Source organism: Ambystoma mexicanum, chromosome 13 (assembly GCF_040938575.1).
Source record: "Ambystoma mexicanum isolate Mex_15411 chromosome 13, UKY_AmexF1_1, whole genome shotgun sequence".
In the NCBI taxonomy this organism is placed as follows: Eukaryota; Metazoa; Chordata; class Amphibia; order Caudata; family Ambystomatidae; genus Ambystoma; species Ambystoma mexicanum.
Window position 1 is genome coordinate 806,231,143 of NC_090938.1, and position 20,489 is coordinate 806,251,631.

Sequence of the window (20,489 nt, forward strand, 5' to 3'; positions counted from 1 at the left end):
TGTCTGTTTTGAAGTCACGCCGCTGTCAGTCTGTGGGGCTTCCCTGCATATCTCTGTATTGGAGTCACTGCACTGTATGTGTCTCTGGCTGTGGCCCTGTTTCTGTCTCTGCAGTGTCTGTGTTGGACTCACGCTGCTGTCAGTCTGTGGGGCTTCCCTGCATATCTCTGCACTCTCTGTATTGGAGTCACTGCACCGTTTGTGTCTCTGGCTGTGGCCCTGTTTCTGTTTCTACAGTGTCTGTGTTGGAGTCACGCTGCTGTCAGTCTGTGGGGCTCCCCTGCACATCTCTGCACTCTCTGTACTGGAGTCACTGCACTGTATGTGTCTCTGGCTGTAGCCCTCTGCTTCTGTCTCCACAGTGACTGTGTTGGAGTCACGCCACTGTCAGTCTGTGGGGCTTCCCTGCATATCTCTGTACTCTCTGTATTGAAGTCACTGCACCGTTTGTGTCTCTGGCTGTGGCCCTGTTTCTCTCTTTGCAGTGTCTGTGTTGGACTCACGCTGCTGTCAGTCTGTGGGGCTTCCCTGCATATCTCTGCACTCTCTGTATTGGAGTCACTGCACCGTTTGTGTCTCTGGCTGTGGCCCTGTTTCTGTTTCTACAGTGTCTGTGTTGGAGTCACGCTGCTGTCAGTCTGTGGGGCTCCCCTGCATATCTCTGCACTCTCTGTATTGGACTCACTGCACTGTCAGTGTCTCTGGCAGTGGCCCTCTGCTTCTGTTTCTGCAGTGTCTGTGTTGGAGTCACGCAGCTGTATGTGTCTCTGGCTGTAACCCTCTGCTTCTGTCTCTGCAGTGTCTGTGTCTCTGGCTGTGGCCCTGTTTCTATCTTTGCAGTGTCTGTGCTGGAGTCACGATGCTGTCAGTCTGTGGGGCTTCCCTGCATATCTCTGCCCTCTCTGTATTGAAGTCACTGAACCGTTTGTGTCTCTGGCTTTGGCCCTCTGCTTCTGTCTCTGCAGTGTCTGTGTTGGAGTCACGCAGCTGTCAGTCTGTGGGTCTTCTCTACATGTCTCTGAACTCTCTGTATTGGAGTCACTGCACTGTTTGTGTCTCTGGCTGTGGCCCTGTTTCTGTTTCTACAGTGTCTGTGTTGGAGTCACGCTGCTGTCAGTCTGTGAGGCTCCCCTGCATATCTCTGCACTCTCTGTATTGGAGTCACTGCACTGTCAGTGTCTCTGGCAGTGGCCCTCTGCTTCTGTTTCTGCAGTGTCTGTATTGGAGTCACTGCACTGTATGTGTCTCTGGCTGTGGCCCTGTTTCTGTCTCTGCATTGTCTGTTTTGGAGTCACGCTGCTGTCAGTCTGTGGGGCTTCCCTGCATATCTCTGTATTGGAGTCACTGCACTGTATGTGTCTCTGGCTTTGGCCTGTTTCTGTCTCTGCAGTCTCTGTGTTGGAGTCACGCTGCTGTCAGTCTGTGGGGCTTCCTTGCATATCTCTGTGCTCTCTGTATTGGAGTCACTGCACTGTATGTGTCTCTGGCTGTGGCCCTCTGCTTCTGTTTCTGCAGTGACTGTGTTGGAGTCACGCCACTGTCAGTCTGTGGGGCTTCCCTGCATATCTCTGTACTCTCTGTATTGGAGTCACTGCACTGTATGTGTCTCTGGCTGTGGCCCTGTTTCTGTCTTTGCAGTGTCTGTGTTGGACTCACGCTGCTGTCAGTCTGTGGGGCTTCCCTGCATATCTCTGCACTCTCTGTATTGGAGTCACTGCACTGTATGTGTCTCTGGCTGTAACCCTCTGCTTCTGTCTCTGCAGTGTCTGTGGCCCTGTTTCTATCTTTGCAGTGTCTGTGTTGGAATCACGATGCTGTCAGTCTGTGGGGCTTCCCTGCATATCTCTGCCCTCTCTGTATTGAAGTCACTGAACCGTTTGTGTCTCTGGCTTTGGCCTTCTGCTTCTGTCTCTGCAGTGTCTGTGTTGGAGTCACGCAGCTGTCAGTCTGTGGGTCTTCTCTACATGTCTCTGAACTCTCTGTATTGGAGTCACTGCACTGTTTGTGTCTCTGGCTGTGGCCCTGTTTCTGTTTCTACAGTGTCTGTGTTGGAGTCACGCTGCTGTCAGTCTGTGGGGCTCCCCTGCATATCTCTGCACTCTCCGTATTGGAGTCACTGCACTGTCAGTGTCTCTGGCAGTGGCCCTCTGCTTCTGTTTCTGCAGTGTCTGTGTTGGAGTCACGCAGCTGTCAGTCCGTGGGGCTTCCCTGCATATCTCTGTATTGGAGTCACTGCACTGTATGTGTCTCTGGCTGTGGCCCTGTTTCTGTCTCTGCATTGTCTGTTTTGGAGTCACGCTGCTGTCAGTCTGTGGGGCTTCCCTGCATATCTCTGTATTGGAGTCACTGCACTGTATGTGTCTCTGGCTGTGGCCCTGTTTCTGTCTCTGCAGTGTCTGTGTTGGAGTCACGCTGCAGTCAGTCTGTGGGGCTTCCCTGCATATCTCTGCACTCTCTGTACTGGAGTCACTGCACTGTATGTGTCTCTGGCTGTGGCCCTCTGCTTCTGACTCTGCAGTGTCTGTGTTAGAGCCACGCCACTGCCAGTCTTGGGGGGGTTTCCTGCATATCTCTGTACTCTCTGTATTGGAGTCACTGCACTGTATGTGTCTCGGGCTGTGACCCTGTTTCTGTCTCTGCAGTGTCTGTGTTGGAGTCACGCTGCTGTCAGTCTGTGGGGTTTCCCTGCATATCTCTGCACTCTCTGTATTGGAGTCATTGTACTGTATGTGTATCTGGCTGTGGCCCTCTGCTTCTGTCTCCCCAGTGACTGTGTTGGAGTCACGCCGCTGTCAGTCTGTGGGGCTTCCCTGCATATCTCTGTATTGGAGTTACTGCACTGTATGTGTCTCTGGCTGTGGCCCTGTTTCTGTCTCTGCAGTGTCTGTGTTGGAGTCATGCTGCAGTCAGTCTGTGGGGATTCCCTGCATATCTCTGCACTCTCTGTACTGGAGTCACTGCACTGTATGTGTCTCTGGCTGTGGCCCTCTGCTTCTGACTCTGCAGTGTCTGTGTTGGAGTCACGCCACTGCCAGTCTTGGGGGGTTTCCTGCATATCTCTGCACTCTCTGTATTGGAGTCACTGCACTGTATGTGTCTCTGGCTGTGGCCCTGTTTCTGTCTCTGCAGTGTCTGATTTGGAGTCACGCTGCTGTCAGTCTGTGGGGCTTCCCTGCATATCTCTGTGCTCTCTGTATTGGAGTCACTGCACTGTATGTGTCTCTGGCTGTGGCCCTGTTTCTGTCTCTGCAGTGTCTGTGTTGGAGTCACGCTGCTGTCAGTCTGTGGGGCATCCCTGCATGTCTCTGTATTGGCATCACTGCACTGTACGTGTCTCTGGCTGTTGCCCTCTGCTTCTGTCTCTGCAGTGTCTGTGTTGGAGTCACACAGCTGTCAGTCTGTGAGGCTTCCTTGCATGTCTCTGCACTCTCTGTATTGGAGTCACTGCACTGTATGTGTCTCTGGATGTGGCCCTCTGCTTCTGTCTCTGCCGTGTCTGTGTTGGAGTCACGCAGCTGTCAGTCTGTGAGGCTTCCTTGCATGTCCCTGCACTCTCTGTATTGGAGTCACTGCACTGTATGTGTCTCTGGCTGTGGCCCTCTGCTTCTGTCTCTGCCGTGTCTGTGTTGGAGTCACGCAGCTGTCAGTCTGTGGGTCTTCTCTAAATGTCTCTGAACTCTCTGTATTGGAGTCACTGCACTGTATGTGTCTCTGGCTGTGGCCCTGTTTCTGTCTCTGCAGTGTCTGTGTTGGAGTCACGCTGCTGTCAGTCTGTGGGTCTTCTCTAAATGTCTCTGAACTCTCTGTATTGGAGTCACTGCACTGTATGTGTCTCTGGCTGTGGCCCTGTTTCTGTCTCTGCAGTGTCTGTTTTGGAGTCACGCCGCTGTCAGTCTGTGGGGCTTCCCTGCATATCTCTGTATTGGAGTCACTGCACTGTATGTGTCTCTGGCTGTGGCCCTGTTTCTGTCTCTGCAGTGTCTGTGTTGGAGTCACGCTGCTGTCAGTCTGTGGGGCTTCCCTGCATATCTCTGCACTCTCTGTACTGGAGTCACTGCACTGTGTCTCTGGCTGTAGCCCTCTGCTTCTGTCTCCACAGTGGCTGTGTTGGAGTCACGCCACTGTCAGTCTGTGGGGCTTCCCTGCATATCTCTGTACTCTTTGTATTGGAGTCACTGCACTGTATGTGTCTTTGGCTGTGGCCCTGTGTCTGTCTCTGCAGTGTCTGTGTTGGACTCACGCTGCTGTCAGTCTGTGGGGCTTCCCTGCATATCTCTGTACTCTCTGTATTGGAGTCACTGCACTGTATGTGTCTCTGGCTGTGGCCCTGTGTCTGTCTTTGCAGTGTCTGTGTTGGACTCACGCTGCTGTCAGTCTGTGGGGCTTCCCTGCATATCTCTGCACTCTCTGTATTGGAGTCACTGCACTGTATGTGTCTCTGGCTGTAACCCTCTGCTTCTGCTCCACGGTGTCTGTGTTGGAGTCACGATGCTGTCAGTCTGTGGGGCTTCCCCGCATATCTCTGCCCTCTCTGTATTTGAGTCACTGAACCGTTTGTGTCTCTGGCTTTGGCCCTCTGCTTCTGTCTCTGCAGTGTCTGTGTTGGAGTCACGCAGCTGTCAGTCTGTGGGTCTTCTCTACATGTCTCTGAACTCTCTGTATTGGAGTCACTGCACTGTTTGTGTCTCTGGCTGTGGCCCTGTTTCTGTTTCTACAGTGTCTGTGTTGGAGTCACGCTGCTGTCAGTCTGTGGTGCTCCCCTGCATATCTCTGCACTCTCTGTATTGGAGTCACTGCACTGTATGTGTCTCTGGCTGTGGCCCTCTGCTTCTGTTTCTGCAGTGTCTGTGTTGGAGTCATGCAGCTGTCAGTCTGTGGGGCTTCCCCGCATATCTCTGCACTCTCTGTACTGGAGTCACTGCACGGTATGTGTCTCTGGCTGTAGCCCTCTGCTTCTGTCTCCACAGTGACTGTGTTGGAGTCACTCCACTGTCAGTCTGTGGGGCTTCCCTGCATATCTCTGTACTCTCTGTATTGGAGTCACTGCACTGTATGTGTCTTTGGCTGTGGCCCTGTGTCTGTCTCTGCAGTGTCTGTGTTGGACTCACGCTGCTGTCAGTCTGTGGGGCTTCCCTGCATATCTCTGCACTCTCTGTATTGGAGTCACTGCACTGTATGTGTCTCTGGCTGTAACCGTCTGCTTCTGTCTCTGCAGTGTCTGTGTCTCTGGTTGTGGCCCTGTTTCTATCTTTGCAGTGTCTGTGTTGGAGTCAGGATGCTGTCATTCTGTGGGGCTTCCCTGCACATCTCTGCACTCTCTGTATTGGAGTCACTGCACTGTATGTGTCTCTGGCTGTGGCCCTCTGCTTCTGTCTCTGTCGTGTCTGTGTTGGAGTCACGCAGCTGTCAGTCTGTGGGTCTTCTCTAGATGTCTCTGAACTCTCTGTATTGGAGTCACTGCACTGTATGTGTCTCTGGCTGTGGCCCTGTTTCTGTCTCTGCAGTGTCTGTTTTGGAGTCACGCTGCTGTCAGTCTGTGGGTCTTCTCTAAATGTCTCTGAACTCTCTGTATTGGAGTCACTGCACTGTCAGTGTCTCTGGCAGTGGCCCTCTGCTTCTGTTTCTGCAGTGTCTGTGTTGGAGTCACGCAGCTGTCAGTCTGTGGGGCTTCCCTGCATATCTCTGTATTGGAGTCACTGCACTGTATGTGTCTCTGGCTGTGGCCCTGTTTCTGTCTCTGCAGTGTCTGTTTTGGAGTCACGCTGCTGTCAGTCTGTGAGGCTTCCCTGCATATCTCTGTATTGGAGTCACTGCACTGTATGTGTCTCTGGCTGTGGCCCTGTTTCTGTCTCTGCAGTGTCTGTGTTGGAGTCACGCTGCTGTCAGTCTGTGGGGCTTCCCGGCATATCTCTGCACTCTCTGTACTGGAGTCACTGCACTGCGTCTCTGGCTGTAGCCCTCTGTTTCTGTCTCCACAGTGACTGTGTTGGAGTCACGCCACTGTCAGTCTCTGGGGCTTCCCTGCATATCTCTGTACTCTCTGTATTGGAGTCACTGCACTGTATGTGTCTCTGGCTGTGGCCCTGTGTCTGTCTTTGCAGTGTCTGTGTTGGACTCACGCTGCTGTCAGTCTGTGGGGCTTCCCTGCATATCTCTGCACTCTCTGTATTGGAGTCACTGCACTGTATGTGTCTCTGGCTGTAACCCTCTGCTTCTGTCTCCACGGTGTCTGTGTTGGAGCCACGATGCTGTCAGTCTGTGGGGCTTCCCTGCATATCTCTGCCCTCTCTATATTGGAGTCACTGAACCGTTTGTGTCTCTGGCTTTGGCCCTCTGCTTCTGTCTATGCAGTGTCTGTGTTGGAGTCACGCAGCTGTCAGTCTGTGGGTCTTCTCTACATGTCTCTGAAGTCTCTGTATTGGAGTCACTGCACTGTTTGTGTCTCTGGCTGTGGCCCTGTTTCTGTTTCTACAGTGTCTGTGTTGGAGTCACGCTGCTCTCAGTCTGTGGTGCTCCCCTGCATATCTCTGCACTCTCTGTATTGGAGTCACTGCACTGTCAGTGTCTCTGGCAGTGGCCCTCTGCTTCTGTTTCTGCAGTGTCTGTGTTGGAGTCACGCAGCTGTCAGTCTGTGGGGCCTCCCTGCATATCTCTGTATTGGAGTCACTGCACTGTATGAGTCTCTGGCTGTGGGCCTGTTTCTGTCTCTGCAGTGTCTGTATTGGAGTCACGCTGCTGTCAGTCTGTGGGGCTTCCCTGCATATCTCTGTATTGGAGTCACTGCACTGTATGTGTCTCGGGCTGTGACCCTGTTTCTGTCTCTGCAGTGTCTGTGTTGGAGTCACGCTGCTGTCAGTCTGTGGGGCTTCCCTGCATTTCTCTGCACTCTCTGTATTGGAGTCATTGTACTGTATGTGTATCTGGCTGTGGCCCTCTGCTTCTGTCTCCCCAGTGACTGTGTTGGAGTCACACCACTGTCAGTCTGTGGGGCTTCCCTGCATATCTCTGTATTGGAGTCACTGCACTGTATGTGTCTCTGGCTGTGGCCCTGTTTCTGTCTCTGCAGTGTCTGTGTTGGAGTCACGCTGCAGTCAGTCTGTGGGGATTCCCTGCATATCTCTGCACTCTCTGTACTGCAGTCACTGCACTGTATGTGTCTCTGGCTGTGGCTCTCTGGTTCTGACTCTGCAGTGTCTGTGCTGGAGTCACGCCATTGCCAGTCTTGGAGGGGGGTTTCCTGCATATCTCTGCACTCTCTGTATTGGAGTCACTGCACTGTATGTGTCTCTGGCTTTGGCCTGTTTCTGTCTCTGCAGTCTCTGTGTTGGAGTCACGCTGCTGTCAGTCTGTGGGGCTTCCTTGCATATCTCTGTGCTCTCTATATTGGAGTCACTGCACTGTATGTGTCTCTGGCTGTGGCCCTCTGCTTCTGTTTCTGCAGTGTCTGTGTTGGAGTCATGCAGCTGTCAGTCTGTGGGGCTTCCCTGCATATCTCTGCACTCTCTGTACTGGAGTCACTGCACTGTATGTGTCTCTGGCTGTAGCCCTCTGCTTCTGTCTCCACAGTGACTGTGTTGGAGTCACGCCACTGTCAGTCTGTGGGGCTTCCCTGCATATCTCTGTACTCTCTGTATTGGAGTCACTGCACTGTATGTGTCTCTGGCTGTGGCCCTGTTTCTGTCTTTGCAGTGTCTGTGTTGGACTCACGCTGCTGTCAGTCTGTGGGGCTTCCCTGCATATCTCTGCACTCTCTGTATTGGAGTCACTGCACCGTTTGTGTCTCTGGCTGTGGCCTGTTTCTGTTTCTACAGTGTCTGTGTTGGAGTCACGCTGCTGTCAGTCTGTGGGACTCCCCTGCATATCTCTGCACTCTCTGTATTGGAGTCACTGCACTGTCAGTGTCTCTGGCAGTGGCCCTCTGCTTCTGTTTCTGCAGTGTCTGTGTTGGAGTCACGCAGCTGTATGTGTCTCTGGCGGTAACCCTCTGCTTCTGTCTCTGCAGTGTCTGTGTCTCTGGCTGTGGCCCTGTTTCTATCTTTGCAGTGTCTGTGTTGGAGTCACGATGCTGTCAGTCTGTGGGGCTTCCCTGCATATCTCTGCCCTCTCTGTATTGAAGTCACTGAACCGTTTGTGTCTCTGGCTTTGGCCCTCTGCTTCTGTCTCTTCAGTGTCTGTGTTGGAGTCACGCAGCTGTCCGTCTGTGGGTCTTCTCTACATGTCTCTGAACTCTCTGTATTGGAGTCACTGCACTGTTTGTGTCTCTGGCTGTGGCCCTGTTTCTGTTTCTACAGTGTCTGTGTTGGAGTCACGCTGCTGTCAGTCTGTGAGTCTCCCCTGCATATCTCTGCACTCTCTGTATTGGAGTCACTGCACTGTCAGTGTCTCTGGCAGTGGCCCTCTGCTTCTGTTTCTGCAGTGTCTGTGTTGGAGTCATGCAGCTGTCAGTCTGTGGGGCTTCCCTGCATATCTCTGTATTGGAGTCACTGCACTGTATGTGTCTCTGGCTGTGGCCCTGTTTCTGTCTCTGCATTGTCTGTTTTGGAGTCACGCTGCTGTCAGTCTGTGGGGCTTCCCTGCATATCTCTGTATTGGAGTCACTGCACTGTATGTGTCTCTGGCTTTGGCCTGTTTCTGTCTCTGCAGTCTCTGTGTTGGAGTCACGCTGCTGTCAGTCTGTGGGGCTTCCTTGCATATCTCTGTGCTCTCTGTATTGGAGTCACTGCACTGTATGTGTCTCTGGCTGTGGCCCTCTGCTTCTGTTTCTGCAGTGTCTGTGTTGGAGTCACGCAGCTGTCAGTCTGTGGGGCTTCCCTGCATATCTCTGCACTCTCTGTACTGGAGTCACTGCACTGTATGTGTCTCTGGCTGTAGCCCTCTGCTTCTGTCTCCACAGTGACTGTGTTGGAGTCACGCCACTGTCAGTCTGTGGGGCTTCCCTGCATATCTCTGTACTCTCTGTATTGGAGTCACTGCACTGTATGTGTCTCTGGCTGTGGCCCTGTTTCTGTCTTTGCAGTGTCTGTGTTGGACTCACGCTGCTGTCAGTCTGTGGGGCTTCCCTGCATATCTCTGCACTCTCTGTATTGGAGTCACTGCACTGTATGTGTCTCTGGCTGTAACCCTCTGCTTCTGTCTCTGCAGTGTCTGTGTCTCTGGCCCTGTTTCTATCTTTGCAGAGTCTGTGTTGGAGTCACGATGCTGTCAGTCTGTGGGGCTTCCCTGCATATCTCTGCCCTCTCTGTATTGAAGTCACTGAACCGTTTGTGTCTCTGGCTTTGGCCCTCTGCTTCTGTCTCTGCAGTGTCTGTGTTGGAGTCACGCAGCTGTCAGTCTGTGGGTCTTCTGTACATGTCTCTGAACTCTCTGTATTGGAGTCACTGCACTGTTTGTGTCTCTGGCTGTGGCCCTGTTTCTGTTTCTACAGTGTCTGTGTTGGAGTCACGCTGCTGTCAGTCTGTGGGGCTCCCCTGCATATCTCTGCACTCTCCGTATTGGAGTCACTGCACTGTCAGTGTCTCTGGCAGTGGCCCTCTGCTTCTGTCTCTGCATTGTCTGTTTTGGAGTCACGCTGCTGTCAGTCTGTGGGGCTTCCCTGCATATCTCTGTATTGGAGTCACTGCACTGTATGTGTCTCTGGCTGTGGCCCTGTTTCTGTCTCTGCAGTGTCTGTGTTGGAGTCACGCTGCAGTCAGTCTGTGGGGCTTCCCTGCATATCTCTGCACTCTCTGTACTGGAGTCACTGCACTGTATGTGTCTCTGGCTGTAGCCCTCTGCTTCTGTCTCCACAGTGACTGTGTTGGAGTCACGCCACTGTCAGTCTGTGGGGCTTCCCTGCATATCTCTGTACTCTCTGTATTGGAGTCACTGCACTGTATGTGTCTCTGGCTGTGGCCCTGTTTCTGTCTTTGCAGTGTCTGTGTTGGACTCACGCTGCTGTCAGTCTGTGGGGCTTCCCTGCATATCTCTGCACTCTCTGTATTGGAGTCACTGCACTGTATGTGTCTCTGGCTGTAACCCTCTGCTTCTGTCTCTGCAGTGTCTGTGTCTCTGGCCCTGTTTCTATCTTTGCAGAGTCTGTGTTGGAGTCACGATGCTGTCAGTCTGTGGGGCTTCCCTGCATATCTCTGCCCTCTCTGTATTGAAGTCACTGAACCGTTTGTGTCTCTGGCTTTGGCCCTCTGCTTCTGTCTCTGCAGTGTCTGTGTTGGAGTCACGCAGCTGTCAGTCTGTGGGTCTTCTGTACATGTCTCTGAACTCTCTGTATTGGAGTCACTGCACTGTTTGTGTCTCTGGCTGTGGCCCTGTTTCTGTTTCTACAGTGTCTGTGTTGGAGTCACGCTGCTGTCAGTCTGTGGGGCTCCCCTGCATATCTCTGCACTCTCCGTATTGGAGTCACTGCACTGTCAGTGTCTCTGGCAGTGGCCCTCTGCTTCTGTCTCTGCATTGTCTGTTTTGGAGTCACGCTGCTGTCAGTCTGTGGGGCTTCCCTGCATATCTCTGTATTGGAGTCACTGCACTGTATGTGTCTCTGGCTGTGGCCCTGTTTCTGTCTCTGCAGTGTCTGTGTTGGAGTCACGCTGCAGTCAGTCTGTGGGGCTTCCCTGCATATCTCTGCACTCTCTGTACTGGAGTCACTGCACTGTATGTGTCTCTGGCTGTGGCCCTCTGCTTCTGACTCTGCAGTGTCTGTGTTAGAGTCACGCCACTGCCAGTCTTGGGGGGGTTTCCTGCATATCTCTGTACTCTCTGTATTGGAGTCACTGCACTGTATGTGTCTCGGGCTGTGACCCTGTTTCTGTCTCTGCAGTGTCTGTGTTGGAGTCACGCTGCTGTCAGTCTGTGGGGCTTCCCTGCATATCTCTGCACTCTCTGTATTGGAGTCATTGTACTGTATGTGTATCTGGCTGTGGCCCTCTGCTTCTGTCTCCCCAGTGACTGTGTTGGAGTCACGCCACTGTCAGTCTGTGGGGCTTCCCTGCATATCTCTGTATTGGAGTTACTGCACTGTATGTGTCTCTGGCTGTGGCCCTGTTTCTGTCTCTGCAGTGTCTGTGTTGGAGTCACGCTGCAGTCAGTCTGTGGGGATTCCCTGCATATCTCTGCACTCTCTGTACTGGAGTCACTGCACTGTATGTGTCTCTGGCTGTGGCCCTCTGCTTCTGACTCTGCAGTGTCTGTGTTGGAGTCACGCCACTGCCAGTCTTGGGGGGTTTCCTGCATATCTCTGCACTCTCTGTATTGGAGTCACTGCACTGTATGTGTCTCTGGCTGTGGCCCTGTTTCTGTCTCTGCAGTGTCTGATTTGGAGTCACGCTGCTGTCAGTCTGTGGGGCTTCCCTGCATATCTCTGTGCTCTCTGTATTGGAGTCACTGCACTGTATGTGTCTCTGGCTGTGGCCCTGTTTCTGTCTTTGCAGTGTCTGTGTTGGAGTCACGCTGCAGTCAGTCTGTGGGGCTTCCCTGCATATCTCTGCACTCTCTGTATTGGAGTCACTGCACTGTATGTGTCTCTGGCTGTGGCCCTCTGCTTCTGTCTCTGCAATGTGTGTGTTCGAGCCATGCTGTTGTCAGTCTGTTGGGTTTCCCTGCATGTCTCTGCACTCTCTGTATTGGAGTCAATGCACTGTATGTGTTGTCTCACTGGCTGTGGCCCTTTGCTTCTGTCTCTGCAGTGTGTGTGTTGAAGTCACGCGCTGTCAGTCTGTGGGGCATCCCTGCATGTCTCTGTATTGGCATCACTGCACTGTACGTGTCTCTGGCTGTTGCCCTCTGCTTCTGTCTCTGCAGTGTCTGTGTTGGAGTCACGCAGCTGTCAGTCTGTGAGGCTTCCTTGCATGTCTCTGCACTCTCTGTATTGGATTCACTGCACTGTATGTGTCTCTGGCTGTGGCCCTCTGCTTCTGTCTTTGCCGTGTCTGTGTTGGAGTCACGCAGCTGTCAGTCTGTGGGTCTTCTCTAAATGTCTCTGAACTCTCTACATTGGAGTCACTGCACTGTATGTGTCTCTGGCTGTGGCCCTGTTTCTGTCTCTGCAGTGTCTGTGTTGGAGTCACGCTGCTGTCAGTCTGTGGGGCTTCCCTGCATATCTCTGCACTCTCTGTATTAGAGTCACTGCACTGTATGTGTCTCTGGCTGTGGCCCTGTTTCTGTCTCTGCAGTGTCTGTGTTGGAGTCACGCAGCTGTAAGTCTGTGGGGCTTCCTTGCATGTCTCTGCAATCTCTGTACTGGGGGTCACTGTACTGAATGTGTCTGTTGTTGTGGCCCTCAGTTTCTGTCTCCGTGGTGTCTTTCTGGCTGAGGTCCCTTGGTGTTGCCTGTGTGCACTCTCTTCTGTTTCTACTCTCTATTGCTTATTCTTATATTGGTACTTGGGGACAGCTCTTGGGTGCACAATAGGGGGCACACTAACAAGCCACAGGAGACGATTTCCATGCCACTTACAGTAGAAATCGCTTCACGGCACTGGGTAAAGAAATAAGGATGTATATAAGGAAAGAAGCTAAAGGGCCCTTCGGATAATCACGTATACTAACTAAAACATTTTTTATATAGCGCACACACACCGACGGCCTCAGGGCGCTCACATGACAAACATAAAACAGAAAGAAGCTGGGAGTGCAGCTTAAGGAGCTGGGCCCTCGGGTCAGTCCAGGATAGAAGTTAAGCATTATCCGTTCAGTTTTATATCAAAAAGAAATGTTTTAAGACGTTTCCTGAATTGATGTCTAAGGGAAGCAGGTTCCAGAGAGACGGAACCCAAGCATTAAAGCTTGCCCCACCAAGTGTTTTCAGGGCAACACCTGGTTGTTCCAGTAGCTTCTTGTTATTCAAACGTAGCGTCCGGTGAGGGGTGGCTTTTTTCACTCTGGAGGAGAGGTAATCTGGCGCTTCACCCATTAGGCATTTAAATACCATAACGGCACCTTTGAAATGTACGCGCTGTTCGACCGGAAGCCAGTGCTACGATATTCTGAGACATGAGTTTGGTGGGCAAGGCCGCAGACAGCTCGTACTGCGCCATTTTACAGTACTTGAAGTTTCTTGATATTTCCTTTTGATGTCCCGAGAAGAAGGCTGTTACAGCAATCCAGCTTTGTGTTTGCTATAGTCACCGCAATCAGGGCCCTATTGGGTTCAGATAAGTAGGGGCGGATCTGCCACAGTAAGTGTACGTAGTAAGAGCACAAGGATTTTAAGTGGGACATGTGTTTTTGAAAGGAAAGATGGGAGTTCAAAAAGACACCCAGTGTCTTTACTAAATCCAGCTACGGGACGCTATATCTCCACTGCGGGACAGTATCCCAATTCTGCTGTGGGACGCTATCCCTACTCTGCTGCGGGATGCTATCGCCACTCATCACTTCATTTCATGTTGAAAGGGACGTTATCCATACACTTCACTTCAGGTTGAAAGGGACACTATGCCTACACTTCGCTTCTCATAGAAGGCGCTATCTTCCTATATTAGGAACGCTATCCCTACACTTCACTTAGGATTGAGGCGCTACCTTCCTATATTGGGAACGCTATCCCTATACTTCACTGCTGACTGGAGGCACTACCCTCCTACATTGGGGACGCTAGCCTTACTCTTTACTTCACACTTCACTAAAAAGGGAAGGCGCTACCTTCCTCTATTGGGAACGTTATCCCTACACTTTACTTCAACTATCACACTTCTGATATATTTACACTATCACACTTCTGGTATATTTGCACTATCACACTTCTGATATATTTGCACTATCACACTTCTGGTATATTTGCACTTCATACCAACCTTCAACAATGGCGACCCACTTCTAAAAAGGACATTTTGAATTTCAATATCTTATTACAGTAAAATCTGCAAATCTAGAAATCTCTAAAAGTCCATGCTGCCTTCATTAAGCCTACTTTTACTTTATGCGCATACCTCCAAACTTCTATAAATCCATGTTGCACTAGACAACATAACCCTGAAATGCCTCAAAAGGTTATTTCTAGCCCACTCAGGCTCTCTGTCTTGCAACTCCAGGCATGCATCATGCACCTCCAGCTTCCTCACCTAAGACAATAACTGTATTCTATAAAGTACATAAGAGTCCATTTATAGCTGCAAACCCTCAAAAGGTTGGGCTTCAATCAGTAACTTTTAAACTTCAATACGTGTAGACCACATATGCAGAGTCGCACTATCATTTCCATCCTCATAAGAATACAGTATCTTCTTGCATTAACGTAGCCTTAATAACGCGACTCTACTGAAATACAAATCATCCGTAAAGTTCATAACTTTAAAGGATACATGCATATGATGACGCCTCATATGATGGCGCTCCTTCTTCATGCCCATCACTTCTTTTAGTCTGGCCTGAGAAAGTTTGGGGAAGTAATACTGCACCAAATCCCCCAAAGTCATGTGGTTTCACTTCCTTCTATAGCGCTTCTCCCAAAACAAACCAATCATTTCTCACTGCTCAAAAGGTCCTTGCCACTTTTTCTTCCTCCCTTCACTATGGGAACTTCACTGGGCTCAACATTGCAGTGACTTCTTCACACCTTTGGTTACCACGCTGCATCTGCTTTCCCAAATCTTCCTTTTGGGGACCTTCTTCCTCTCTTTAGTTCTCCCTTCGCTTTCCTTCTACTTCTGTCCTTTGAAGCCTGCTTCTGCTTCAAGATATCACAGCGCAGGTGCTTATCTTCATCACGCTGCACCCTGGGGCCCATGCTGGGACTTTCTCTACTTTACAACCCCCTGGACATTGCCCTTTGGAGCCTGCTTCTGCTTCAAAATATCACAGCGCAGGTGCTTATCTTCATAACACTGCACCCTGCCTCTGCTTCACACTTCACACATTTGGGGCCTGCTCCGCTGTTGAGGCTTCACTTCAAGACTTAACCCCACTGCTTCTGTGCTGGGCTGCCCCTTCTTCTTTATTTGAGCCCTGGGCCTGAGCTGGGGCTTTCTTTACTTCTGTGCCCCTTGCGCTCTGCACCCCTGGGTGATGTGACTTACTTCTTATCGTTGGGGGCAGTGGTTCCTTGCCTTCCTCTGCTGCTCCCCCCTCAGCAGTCTTCTTCTTTGCGCAGGTTCTTTGTTTCAGTAATCCTCGTCGCCAGTGTAATAATGTAACTTCAGGGGTGTTCTTGGGCTTCTTACATATACTTTATTACATAGTTACATTAAGCTACATATAATGATAACCACTGGGTCCCATCACCCAGGCTTAACTGACATCAAGTAGAACACTCATACTGCATTCACACATCAACATTCCACATGACATCACAGGGTCTCTCATTCACAAGCAAGCACTTCACAACAAACTGTATCTTACGTCCCATTTGTTTCTTAAATATATGCATGTAATGCGTGTAATATGTGCATGCACAAATAACACCTAATTACACACATAAAAGGGCAACTTTATGCATAAATAAAGGCTATCGGGATCCCATATCCTGTCAGAACAAACCCAATGTCTTTCCCTGAAGCAAGACCTTCCTGCAGCAGCAGCAACGTCGTTACGCTGAATGACAACCTCCTGCGTGGGTTCTCAGTTCTGTGAACCGTTGGTGGTTAGGGTTCGAGCCTGACTGCCGATCGATCCGATTTCTCTTGACACACCCTAGCAGTGCGTGTGTCCACGATGAGGAGTCCTTCTGATGGGTGGGAGGGACAAGGGCGTAGGCCAGCTGCCAATGCTGATCTTCAGGTAAGTGGGACCGATCTTCTGGGGCGCTTTATGGACAGTACAGAGAGACTTAAGGGAGATTCTTTGGTCAAAGGGGGGCCATGTTAAAGCTTTCGGTGCCAGGGTGATGGGAGCCCACAGTTTCAATGCAAAGATCCTTTCCGCTGCGTTGTTCAAAAGTGATTGTAGCTGGTCAAGCTGGTGTTTACAAAGGCCCATGTAAGCTGAGTGGAGATATTCTGTATTCAGAGATATCATCGCTGGAAATAACATAGAGGCTGACTCGATATTTGTTTTAAGGCACTATCCAACGCTTTCCCCAAATGTTCTAGGACTGCTGTATGTTTATATTATTGCACCCATCCTAAAATATGGTGAGAACAGTGTTTAGTGCCTTTAAAAGAAATGTCGAGTCACTCTCCATGCTATTTCCAGCGATTGTATTACATACAATCGAGATATTCCAGCCTTTCCAGGACTAGTGATCGAATGACCTCGACTTTCTGAGGCATCAGTAGGTACCAAAAGAACATTCTTAATGACGTGAAGTCGAAAGCATATTTTGGGGTTAATTTGCAGGATAAATGAAAGCTGATTGCTAAACCCGATTTCCAGCTTCTTGGCTTTAATTGTGGGATTGGGGTGTTGATCCATATTTATTTGCTATGTTTTCTTTACTTCGCTTTATGTATATCTATTATATTTTTGTCTAACCAGGTTTTTAAAAATGCTTTGTTTTTTGGAACCTAACATATATATTACATTATACTGACATTTAACTAATATATGGCATCTGACGTATTGACAACAAATTCTATTTCTGGGAACAATAATGTACAAAAATTAATTATGCCTCCTTTCTGAAATTTTTCTATTCGTTTCAAACAAATTTCTTTTAAGATTGACAAATTCTTAGCCTATCCAACTGCGTCACGATATGATCTTCACGGCTTTTAGAAATCCAAATTTAGCCACATTTACCTATCGCCTCTAACTCCACATCATAAGGAGGCTTTTGTTTTGGCCTCCGTGTTGTCTTCACATTTAGTACAATTAGATATTTTTCAACACTACATACTCTTTGATCGATATATAATGTTGAATACACAGGTGGCTCTGGGCTCTTTCCCAATCCAACATGGTGTCATGTTAACTGCAGCACGTTGAGAGTTCACGTGACATATGCGTGAGCGTTCTATTTTTCTCACGTGATCCAATCTAAACGCGTCAGCGCGAACCACAGTTTGCTCGGCAATCGTACCGCTGGAGTTCACTCTGCACACACTGCAGGTTTTTGGGAATACATAGGTAAGATGCATCAAATCCTTTTTTTTCTTTTTAAACAGTCACTTGGATAAGCACGACAACTAACTATTAATCTTCCGTAAATGGAGATTCTGAAAACGTTCTGTTTCTATCTACTTACACAATTTAGACTTGGTTATGGAGACACTGTGTTAGAAACTAATATGAGATTTAAGAAGCATCACACTTTGACTTACAGACTGCACATGTAAATCCATTTTCCCTTTTTTCGCTCAATTGGTTTGTTGTACTATTTACAAAAATAGCCGTGAAGTTTACATCATGACTACATTTGAAAACATTGACAGCCTTTTATTTATTTGTTTTTCATTTCTCTTTTGCTCCATTAGGATTGTAATGGCCAATTATCAACCGTTATGCATGATAATAATGAATATGATTTAGTAAGAACCTTCAGCCATTAAAACCCCTGAGGAACCGCCATATAATAGGCGGGGAAACACGTGTCGGGACAAGGGACAAGGCTGGTTAACAGTAACTTTAATATTATTTTTCTCAAGTTTGAATGAACCTTTGAATTCAAATTGAAGTGACTTACTTTCAACTTAAAATAAATCAAGGCCGGGAAGGCTAAGAAAATCAAAACAGTTGTCGTATTCAAGAGTTCTTTGTGTCTATCCGGACATACACAACGAGTAAACTTTGAAAATTTGTAATTCCTGTTTTGAGCGCAGGCTAGAATAAGGTCTAATTTGAAGTAGTACGAATTTTGCTCTCTCTGCAGTCTGAGAGATTTAGACCTATGCCTTGCTGCCTCTACACGCACATTAAATCTAACTCAAAGTAGCGCCGGAATCAGCTGAAGACTGTGTTCTGCTTGTTTTGGGTGTTGATCCTATGAAGCAGCCTGGGGGAGTAGGAGGGACCTTGAGTCTGGGAATCCAAAACACAATACCTCAATTTTATCGGCATCTGTGCACAGGCAGTTGTCGATGGTCCAGTCCTGTAAGCAGTCTGTACTCGCAGGCCTCTCTGAATCCCTAGGAGATAGGTCTGGGAGAATATGGTAATCACCAGAATAGATGTGGGAGGTGGTAGTGAACCGCTCAGTAAGGTCTGCTCTTACTTAAACATAAGCATAAAACAGTGGAGGGGAAAGGATAGAACCCTGTGGGCCTCCCCAAACTAAGGGGGTTCAGATGAATAAGAACCACCCAATGCTTACTAGTGTAGATCTATTATGTAGGCATTTCTCTATCCAGTTAAGCTCACTGCCCAACAGACCCATGCCGTCGACCCTCTGAGTAGGGCATGCAGTGTCATACCATGCTGCTCTCTGCTCAAGGCCTCCAGGATTTTCTGTTTTATGAATAAAAAGCAGGTATCAGTGCTCCTCCCCACTCAGAAACCCAATTGATTAGCATGAAGGATATTACTGTATTCATTGAACTCCATAAGTTGTTTGGAGGCAATTTGTTCAATTACTTACCCTAGAAACAGGATATTTGAGGTAGGACGACAGTGGCAGTGGTAGGATCGCTGTTTGGCTTTCCAGTAAGGGCGTGATTATTGAAGCTTTATCAGTACACAACGAGACATTTTGTAGGTCTGTTATTGTCTGGGCTAGTGGAGAGGTAGACGCTTTTCTAAGGCTGGACGGACAAAGGTGACATTGGGCAGTGGAGGACTTGAGGTTCTTGGTCTGTAAGTGACTCCAATCAAGCAATCCCACTAAGTCAGTGCCTTGTCTGGAATGCCCAAGGGAAGCCCTTATTCATGTATTTTTATGGCAAGTTATAATCTGGATGATGAATCCTTGTATAACACCCCTCTCTTAGAATCCCCCTTGACCCCACTGAGCCAAGAAGTAGGCTTGTTTTGCAAATTTAAAAGGTTTATTTGAAAAATTAAAACTATATATATATATATATATATATCACACTTCTATAAATAAATTGATAATGGATAGTACACTTATGAATATGAGCAGTAATCAGCAAGAGGTAATCCTACAGTAGCACAGTTCTTGGTTACTTATGAATAGGAACAGAAGAATGAGGTGGGAAAGAATGCTTTATTTGGTTCAAGGAAACGCAATGATGAATAAAATGCAGTACAGAAAATAACTTGATATGGCTTCAACAAAAGACAATGTAATCACTTTCCCTTGACAATTCACTCCCCCCCCCTTTATGAAATATAAGGAGATGGAAAGAAGACACACAGTTCTCAGGAATGCAATCAAATATAATTCAGTTCCCCCCTAGCAAGCTTAGAGGAAAACAGGTATGAGTTTTAACACAGGCAAGATACTTTGATGTGGTTGCAATTAAGTGAAAAATATGCTAAAAAGGCTTTTAATTCCCTATAGAGGTTCAGGGTGGGTGATATCTAGTTGATATTAGTTCAGGCTCACTTTAGCAATGCTCTATGAGTAACTAGTAGGTTAAAACGAATTTTAGCAAAGGAAAGCAAGGAGCTGCTGATTTTTACATGTGGCAGAAATTGTGCAAAATGTCAAATCGCGGCAAATTTAATCGCGTGCGTCGAGCGTAATTACGGAGGCCCTATAAGGAATAGCAAGTCGGTTCTAGGTTCGTTGGAAAGCTCCTAGCACAAACGGTTCCGGAGATACGGCCGATTTAGTCAAGGTAGTTTTTCAGATTTGAAATGTTAAAGCTCAGAATGACAGATGACAGTTTTCAGTTTTAAAGATGACAGAATGACACGATTCTAGGAGGCAGTTCTAATAGGCTAAAATAGTTTGGATTAGATTATTTTAAACTAAGAGATTGGTTTTGGCACTGTGAGTACTCACACTATATTTTTGAAATAAGCCGTCAAGGTCTGGTCAGGTTAGACGGGACTTCCGGCGGGTGGTTCTGAAGTCCCGGCTATCTGGGTCAGCTCTGCTCTCTGGGTCTGTCAAGCACCGGTTCTGCTCACAACGGTCTGGTTTGTGGTTCTCTCTGGTTCCGGATACAGCACTGCTTTCTGGATACTGCTACAGGTTCTTGCAAAAGTTCTTGGCAAAAAAAATTCAAACAGCTCGCCCGGCTGTTGAATAGTTTGGTTGGTTTTGAGGCCTGCTGAAGAGGATTCAGCTTGTGGATTCAGGCCTCTGTGCTACAAATTCTGGAGTTAATTTCTGACCTCTGGAGATTGATGGATTTTTAGTCTGGATCTCTGGATGTGAAGTCTGAAGTCTCCCGGCAAAGCGTCCCACAAGAAAGTGGAAAGTGAATGTTCCTACCTGTCCTGCACTGTCTGCTTTTATGTGTTTAGAAAGTGGGTGTGTGCGTGGCATAACTGAGCCTGCCCCTCTCTACTTGTCATTGGCCCAATTCTCCCCTCTCCCATGATTGGGGGAAGGAAATGGATTGTCATCATGATGAGGTCTGTTTATGGGCCAGAGGATCCTCTCCTGGTCAATTTGGCCACAAATCTGTATTTGATTCAAATACATATTTCCCAGATACACAAGTGGTTGACATTACATGTACATATTACCGATGAATTAAGACAGGTCTCTGTTCACGCCC